The sequence below is a fragment of the Hippopotamus amphibius genome, chromosome 7 (genome assembly GCF_030028045.1).
Source record: "Hippopotamus amphibius kiboko isolate mHipAmp2 chromosome 7, mHipAmp2.hap2, whole genome shotgun sequence".
Lineage (NCBI taxonomy): Eukaryota > Metazoa > Chordata > Mammalia > Artiodactyla > Hippopotamidae > Hippopotamus > Hippopotamus amphibius.
Genome location: NC_080192.1, coordinates 44,315,113 through 44,324,839, shown reverse-complemented (window position 1 = coordinate 44,324,839; position 9,727 = coordinate 44,315,113).

The following is a 9,727-nucleotide window of genomic DNA, read 5'->3' as shown; positions in this document are numbered from 1 at the left end:
AAATGGGCTAAATAATTTCCTTTGACTAACTTCAGGTGAAGAAATTCAGATAAACATTTTTGACGTGGTTACTAAGCAGGTAATATAGTGAAGTGATAAAAATAGCACCAGTGAGAGGTAGCCAAATAGTACAATACTATTAAAAAAATAGAACTTTCTAAGCATCAAATCAGATATATAATTAAACTATTTTAAATTTGTTCTCACTTAAGAACACTTTAAAATCTCTGATAAAGGCAGAAATATAGATGAATCTCTTTGATATGCAACACTGTAGATAAAACTTTGCTGCTATAGTGTAGACAACTTCTATGTAATACAAACACTTAAAGTTAATAATTAGATTCTACTCTTTAGGCTCTCTGTATCAGATAAGACATCGAAGCATTTACCAATTCAGTACTAACTGTAGTGAAATTTGGAATGTTTGATGCCTCAAACTTAATCTTGTTAGAAATAGAAGCTAATACTCTCAGAAAATGAATAAAATCTTCAAAACGGGGTTTAGGTGCCCAACAAATGTTTGTTGAATTGTTTGCCAAACTAGAATGAACCAAGCAACAATATCAATCCCTTTAGCTTCTTCGTGGAAAGATTTTTAGATGTAGGATGCACACGTGTTGTTTACTTTTAATCTGTGAATTTCCAAATGAATAGAAGCAGAAAAAAAAAAAATTAGGGAGGTATATCCTGTGGATCTCCCTCCTTGACACATAATTTGTAGGTCCTGATGTGGCTGCATTGATAAAATGCTGGGTGTGTAATAAGTGAAAATGAAGGTCTGGCTTTCAAACAGGCTTAGATTGGCTATATTTTCACAAATCAATGATTTTTCTCGCTGAAAGATAATACATTTTGGTAATGCTGGAGAAGTTAGATGCTAGAGAGGTCACTGCAGGGGGTGAAGGAAAGTTATAGCCGTTGTCAGAACTGTAATTATTCCTAGGTGAACTTGGTTTGATAGAAGGAGTAACAGTCTTGCTGGGCTCGAATTGCTTTTCTATTTGACTATGCTTATCAGTAATTAGAAGGAAGTGATGGAGGAAACCAAGGGTTGGGAACAGAGTTCTCTGGTGCTGTCTTTCTACGACAATAAAACATCCAAGTCAAAAATCATCAGGCAGTTTTTTCTACAGGGTGCCAAATATGCTATTTCAAGGCTATACAAAGCCAAAAATTGATTATTTATAAATGCTTAATGTGAACCTATGCACATCCACAAGTCAATTTGAGAAACAATCATTTAATCAAAAATTAGTTTTCTTAAGATCACAAAAACCTGTGAAATATAATCAGTAAGTCAGTAACTAAGCACTTCTGGGAAATTATTTCTTTTATTGTTTGTGTATAGACAGACAGAACAATCTAGCTATAGCTCAAATCTTCTCATTTGTAGCTAGTTAAGAAAAATCACCTAAGAAAATTTCAATTAATTATAAATAGAAAGCACGAGAAAGGTTTACTCAATCTCTGGACAACCACAGACTTGCTTCAGGACTGTTATGAAGATGTTTCTTTTCTTCTTCTTTTTCTAATACTCTCATTTTTCATATATAAAAATACCCTACTTCCTGGTCATACTTCTATATATCCTATTTTTTCACTAACTTTCATCCCATTGCATCTATTCTTTAAACCAATCGTGAATCACAGAGCATCATTTCTCAACTTTTCTCTATTATCATCCACATCTCTTATCACTCCTTCTTCTCCAATATAGACACTATAGTATATCCCATCACAACAACTGCTACTTGCCTGTAGAATTCTAAACATCACTACCAGTGTGTCCTTCCATGCAGTCAACACTGCAGAACCACAGCTCAGATGAGTCCACACACCTCTTCTCCATATTCAGCATAGCAACTATTTGCTGACAGAGAAAACTTTGTAATCATAGGCAGAGTTGCTGTTATAGTTTTATGTTCTCTAATTTTGATCAGCTTCTCAACTATACACAGAAATTCACCTTCCTTTTCTTAGTAGTTTTTTCTTCGAGATTGTCTTTCAAACCTTATTTTTTTTATACTACTTATCTCTCCAACTTTCTTTTTATTCTTTTCAGATGTCCTTACCTCGTATATCTTAAATAAAAGGAGCTCTTCTTCAGCTTCCTATGGCATCTTAGAACAAAGCAACATCAATACCCATCCTTTCCTTTCTTTTTTTAAAATTTTATTTATTTTATCATTTTATTTTATCTTAATTTTTATTGGAGTATAGTTGATTTACAATGGGTACAAATGAACTTATCTACAAGACAGAAATAGAGTTACAGATGTAAAAAACAAACTTATGGTTAGCAAGGGGGAAAGAAGGGGGGCGATAAATAGGGAGATTGGGATTAACATATACACACTACTATATATAAAATAAGTAATTAATAAGGACCTACTGTATAGTACAAGGAACTCTACTCAATACTCTGTAATGACCTATACGGGGAAAGAATCTAAAAAAAAAAAGTGGATAAATGTATAAGTGTAACTGATCCACTTTGCTGTACACCTGAAACTAACATCCTATCCTTTCTAATAGAAGAGATCTCATCTTTTTAGCACTAAGACACCTTTGAGTAAACAGTGAGCGATACCATGACTGACAGCGATGACAGATTTTATAGTCCTCAACAACCCACAGTGCCCAACAGTTGACTTCCTTCTCCCCTTCACAAAAAACCTTTGCAAGAGGTGTGAACACTTTTTCTCCATTTCTTCACCATCCGTTCTTTCATTAAACTACTGTGAAATGCCTCCCAATACCTATATTTCACTAGAATTGCTCTTTCCAAAGTCACCAGTGAACTATGGACTGATACATTGAAATGATGGTTTTGAATTTTCTTTCTCAGGCTCTTTACCCTATTTGACTCCATGGAACCCTCCTCACTTCGTGGTGATGCTTTCTTCCCTTCACGGCACTTTCTACTATCTTCTTCCTGCTTCTCTGTTTACTTCTTAATATTTTTCTTTTAGATTCTTCTTTCTTAAGTATTAATTCTGACAGGATTCTGCCTTAGGTCCTCTTCTTAGCTTACTCTTTAACTCTCTCTGAGTAATCTCATCTATTCCTAGGGCTTCAATCGTTATTTCTTTCTAGCAATGCCCTGTATCAGTTAGGAATGCATTCCCTTACAAACTACAGTGGCTTAAGTAAAAGGAGTATGCTGTTGTTGTTGTGTTATCATTGTTATTATGTAATATAAAGTGAAGAAAGGAGACAGCCCAGGGTTGATGCACTTTCTCAATGTTTCTTTCTCTATTTTTCTGTGTTTTAATCTTCGATTCATGTTTCAGGGTCCAAGCTTTGGACATTATGATGAAAGAAAGGGAAGAGGAGGCACATAAGAATTTTGCTTATGCCTTAGTGGCCATAAATATGGAACATGCTTGTTCATATCTTTTTTTGGAGGCCAAGGAATCAAGTTTTATTGTGAACAGCTTCTATAGTAGAGGCAGAAATGGAGAAATAGGATGGAATATTCTATTTCATTCAATGCTAATTTACAATATCTGCTACTTTCCTAGATTTATGTCTTGACCTATCCCACTCACTCACTTGGTCTCTCTCTTTCTCTCTCTCTCTCTCTCTCTCTCTCTCTATATATATATATATATATATATATATGTATATATGTATATATACACATACTATACACTCACACACACATACACAAAAACACACGTGCTCACAATCACACATCATGTTACCTGAATATCTTCATTTGCCTGTCACTGATGCATCATGGCCCCTAAATGACTTCTATCCTTCAATCCCAAACTTTTCCTCTTGTGTTACTTTTCTCAGTGAATGACACCCCAATCTGCAACCCAGCCTTGGCACTGTGGTCGACACTTCTGTGCCCTCTAAGCCAGACCTTGAGTCCTGCCAATCCTGCTCTCACCAAATCTGTTTAGTTCTATCTCCATTGTTAATTTCAGTCCGAACACTGTCTCGTCTGCCCCAAAAGCTCTCTCTGCTTCCAGTGCTTTTTGTTCTTCAAGGTATTATTTACACCAAGACTATAGTAATCTTTCTTAAGTAAAAATCTGATTATGGATGAGTGTGTGCATATCTGTCCGCCTGTCTCTTTGCCTGTGGGTCTTACCAGAAACGGGACGCATTTTCCTTGCCACTGAAATAGTATTTTTCTCTGTAGATCTAATTTATTGCAAGTAGGTTTAAGGTCTACAATCGCTGCAGGTGGTTAAAATGGCGAGGGGGTGAAAAGTGGGATAAGAAGCTCCATTGTTTGGTTTCAGGCCTTCACTGCTTGCCTTAGGGAACCTATATTTTGGGACTCATGTGTACCACGTTACACTGTTCCATAAATTAATCAGAGGTCATATTTTAATCTTCTGTTGAATCTTTTTCTGTCCTCAGCTAAAACTCAGAGAGGTGCGTGACTAGCACCCCCAAACTCCCCAAACTTTCTAACCTGAAATCAGTTCTTGGGGATCTTTACAACTTAGAATGGTGGTGGAGATGATTGCCAGCTCCTTTCAGCATTTTTCTTGTTCTGTCTCCTGCGTTCCCTACTTCAATTAGAATTGCCAGATTTAGCAAACAAAAATATTTTATCTGACAATGCAAACCTCATCAAATTGCCTAACATCCTAAGGCACAAACTGAGTATGACTATTAACCTTTGCTTTTCCTTCTTTGCTTTTCCTCTTTCACCTATTCCTCCTTTGTGTACCATCAAACTCTCTCTCAAATGTCTTCAGTTCTCATTTTCCTGCTGTGAAAATCCTCATCCAAACTGCCATAATCTCGCACCATGTTTATTGTTCTTTCTCAGCTGCTCTCTTTGCCTCCAGGCTTCTCTCACATTCCTTCCACTATCCTGCAGCCAGAATATAGTCTTATAATTTCATTCACCCCTCTGGTCCAAACACTTTACATTGGCACACAAATTCCTCTGTGGCATGGCCTCTGTTCATTTTTCTAGGATCTTCTATCTGCATTTTAGAGACCAAAGAGAGGAGCTGAAACTCTTCAGTGGGAGTTGGGGGTGGCACAAACATATTTCAGGTCAAAGAAAGAATATGGGAGATAGAGAGTTTGGCCCATTGGAATACAAAAGGTAAATATGAATGGACAAGGAGGAGGGGAATGAGTTGGATGATGGAAGAACATAATCACTGATTACTAGGCTTTAAAACCAAGAGCCTTTCTTATTTCCTCTGGGAAACTTGCCACTGGCTTAGAAGAACAGCTTAGGAATCCTTCTTATGTTTTCCAGGCGAGCCTTGCACTTTTCCATTGTAGCACACACCACATTCTATCATGACTAGCAGTTAACTTTTCTGTTCCCCCTTTATCCTATATACTCATGAAGCCAAGGCCATATCTGTCTTGTTTACTTATCTTCAGTACCTTGCACATTGCCTTTATCCTACAAGGTACTCAGGAAATATTTGCTAAATGGGTGAATGAATGCATTTACTCATTGGGAAAAAATCTGATTATGCTATTCTCTGCTTTAAACTTGTTTAGCTTGGGGCCTCTGAAAGCAGAGTCTGAGGCAAAAATATCTGCTATAATATTATTAGGAAGTGCAACCATAGGCAAGCTCAAGCCAGGAAAAAGAAGACTGAAGTGAGGAAAGAAAGGAGAACCAGTGTGTGTGTAAAAGCTAACTACCACTTAGTATCAAGCATCTTAGTGTCTCCTTAACTTCATGGATTTCAGAGGCTGTATGGTTTATGGATTTCAAGGTCATTCTTCCAGAGAAATGAGAGGGAGAATTTGTCTTCCATCTCCTTATTCCGTTGGTCAATATTTTTCCCAATATTGCTCTTAATTATAACTTAGGGCCCTTCTCTGGGCTCTGAATTTTATAGGCTTCCATATTTTCATTCTTCTGTGGCTGCACGTTCACCCACAAGTTTAGGAGTCCATAGAACCTGGGGCACTTACCCAAACAGAATGTTTGCCCTCAGAGAATGCATGCCTATCTTTTTAGACCATACACTGGGTACCTGGATCTCCATAACTCTCTGCCCCAGTAGCTCTAAGAAATCTTCTGAGGCTTACCCAGGCCACAAGATAGAGTCTTCACTTCTAAGCCTGAGAATTGGCCAGGAAGCAGCTGATGGTGGAATGTGTGAACCAAGCTTGAATGTGTGATTTGGGTATTCATATGGCTACAGATGAGGCCATTCGTGGTGATGAACAAAGCCAGTGGTAGAGAGAGAATGGGAGTGGGCTCATGACTGTGGACAAAGTCTCCCATGTTTTTATGTTTTGATGGTTCAAAATTCAAAAGTCCACAAATTCTTTGATATATCTACATTCAGACGGTAGAGGCTAATTCCCCTTTCCTTCAATGTGGCTTGGATTTAGTGACTCACTTTTAATCAGTAGAATGTGTTAGAAGTGATGGTGTGTGGCTTCTAAATGCACTGTATTTTCACCCTAGTTTCTTTTCTTGGATCATTTCCTTTGGGAGAATCCAACTGCCATGTTATAAGAACACTGAAGTATCCCTAAGGAGGCAAGGAACTGAGTCCTCTTCCTAAAAATCAGCAAGGAATTGAGGCTTTCTGCTAACAGCCATGAGAATGAGCCATTTTGAAAGTGTCCATTGACAGATGAATGGATAAAGAAGATGTGGTATCTACACACTGGAATACTACTTAGCCATTAAAAAGAATGAAATAGTGCCATTTAAAGCAACATGGATGCGCCTAGAGATTATCATACTACATGAAATAAGCAGAGAGAAAGACAAAAATATGATATTGCTTAAATGTGGAATCTAAAAAAAAAGGAAATAATGCAAATGAACTTGTATACAAAACAGAAATAGACCCACAGACATAGAAAACAAATACATGGTTACCGAAAAGGGTAGAATAAATTAGGAGTTTGGGATTAACATATACACACTACTATATGTAAAACAGATAACGAACAAGGAATTATACCTAGTACTTTGTAATAGCCTATAAGGGAAAAGAATCTGAAAAAGAATATATATATATATATACATATCCTTATATATGTATATATTCAGTTTTTTATGTGTATATATAACTGAATCACTGTGCTGTGTACCTAAAACTAACACAATGTTGTAAATCAAGTATACTTCAATAAAAAACAAACAAAAAACCAATTTGTGATCAAGACAATGAGAGGAAACATGTATTACTGATGGTGCGAGTATAAACTCTTATAACGCGTCCTAGGGTGGTGTGGCAATAAGAATCAAAAGATGTAAAAAGAAAAGAAAAGAAAAGAAAAGAAAAGTGGATCCTCCAGCCCCTACAGATGATTGCAGCTCTAGCTGACACCTTGACTACAACCTCATGAGATACCCTGAGTCAGAACCATGCAATTAAACTGCTTATGAATTTCTTATTCATACTGTGATATAGCAAATAGTTTTTTTTTATGCTGTGAAATTTGGGGGTAATTTGTTATGAAAGCAAAAGATAACAGACACATGAAACTACTGATTCTGAAATTTTTAATTTCTAACTGAACTTTTAGATTTTTATCCTGGGTAGCCTGATGGAACGTGTTTTAATAGCTTGATAGGTTGATTTTCAATTCTTAATACTTAGTATACTTAGATACATGGAATGTTGCCTCCCTTTGTACTCTTGTCCTTCAAGGATGGGCCTAAACTTCCCCACATTCCTGGGTTGCACATGCAGAGGCACAAAGCAGGTCCTGTGAAGTGTAATGCTTCAACGGCAACAGGGAAGTCCTAGTGTGTGAGGATAGAAACACTCAGTGAAGGCTCGAAACTGGACACTTTTGTATATCCCTGCATAAAGCTGTTGTTCTAAACCCATGCAGAGTTGGTCTCTGGAGTAGCAGTTGGGTTGGAAAATGGCTAGGGGTCCCAGAGGCAGGTCTATCTAAGTGGATCTGCAGTGCTGCATAATAAGTATCTGATAGGAAATCCTTTAATGGTTCCCATTACTCGCTGTATAAAGTTTTAACCCTTTAAGATCTGGGTCCCTCTTAACTGTCTAACCTCATCTAATGGCATTTTTATTATCGAGCTCTAGGTGCCAGCTAGACTGAACTACTTGTGATTCCTCAAATGGCCACAGTCTTTATTCCTTCCACACCTTTAAGTATGCCCTTCCGCGTTTCAGAAATATTCTTTGGTCTTCCACACTCTTCTCCAGAAACCCTCTCAGAAAGCCTCTGTGATAAATTCATAACTCTTTTTGGTGCTCCCACTCATCCTATAGGACACTGCACTTACTGTTATTATAACATTATAACTGCACAGTTATTTATCTGCACTTATAGTCAAATAGACTATAAACTCTTTAAGGATAGAAGTCACGTCTTATTGATTTTTGACTTTCCCGTGGCATATATAACACTTGGTACATGCCAGTATCAAATGATATTTAAAATGTAAATTTTCAGTGTGTCTATGAAATGATTCTATAGAAGGATCTGGATTATTAAAACTCTGGGAGAAATTATTGCATTTTGTTAAAAAAGATAATACTTTGTAAAAAGTAATATACAACAAAAACAGTAATGACCCAATGCATTATTAGTGTACAGTCTTGTTTTTTAAAAAAAGAACATCATTCAGAGGTACTAGAGATACTATAAACTGTAATGTAGCAATTACTATCTTAACTACAATACATGGTGTAAATCAATGGTGGTAATAAATCTTGTCTAAATGACCAGAACATGAGCTAAAGCTCCCTTTGTAGCACATATTTCTCTTTAGCTGATTTCACTCCCTTTAGGCTTGTGGTTTGTAAATAGAGGCTTTTAATGACAGGAAAACCAGGGATTATTTTATTTCAGTCTTCCAAAAATGATCTCCGCAGGAAAGCACACAGTCTAGAAGTAAATACCTAGTGGCTTCCAAATATATTTGCAATGGAAAGCAAGAGACTATTGGAGTGACAATCTAGTAAAACAGAATTAGTTTTTCATCTTTGGTATAGATATTTTTAAATGTCTCAAAGTAATAAAACAGTAAATCCTAATGTTGGTTTTGTGATTCTTGATATGCTTAAAAGAAATTGCAGATATTCAAAACAAATATGTTTAGTTCTCTGAGAATTTGTAATCGGCTTTACAAATGGTTATTCTTGGAGAAGGGGATGATCTAATGAGCAAACAAATGATAGAGCTCAAGTCCAAAAAATTTAGAAGGGTTGATATAAAACATGCTTGTTGCCCTCCTGGCCCAAATAGATTGAGTTAAACATTGAAATCCAAAAGAAATATGGTACTCAGTTGTATCTCTCTTTGCCTCATCAAATAATTACACATCTCACCCTTTTATGAAGGTATTTCAAGTAAACATCATCAACTTTAAATTTAGTCATACTGTGAATTCTGTGATTCTGTAATTCTATTCCCTTTTCTCCAGTGGCATTTCCAATGGACACATCGCTTAATGTCCTCACTCTAGAAGAGAAAAGAGAAGATGCCAAGTGCTCATTTCAGTTGAGTTCCTTCTGTGATAGACACTACACTGGACACTGGAGTCTATCCTTTTTGTAATTTTATAAGTATTGAAGATAGATTTAAATAGAGGTGTCTGAATTATTATCAACACCACATATCCTGTCTCTAATCCAACTGTTTTATTATTTTACTATTCCCTTATTTATTTTTATGAAAAATAAATTATTAAACTATCTAAACGTATTTCACCTATTTTACTTTGGTGTACCTCTTTTTGTTCATATTTTTCTTATATGTATTAGTAACCCATTTCAGT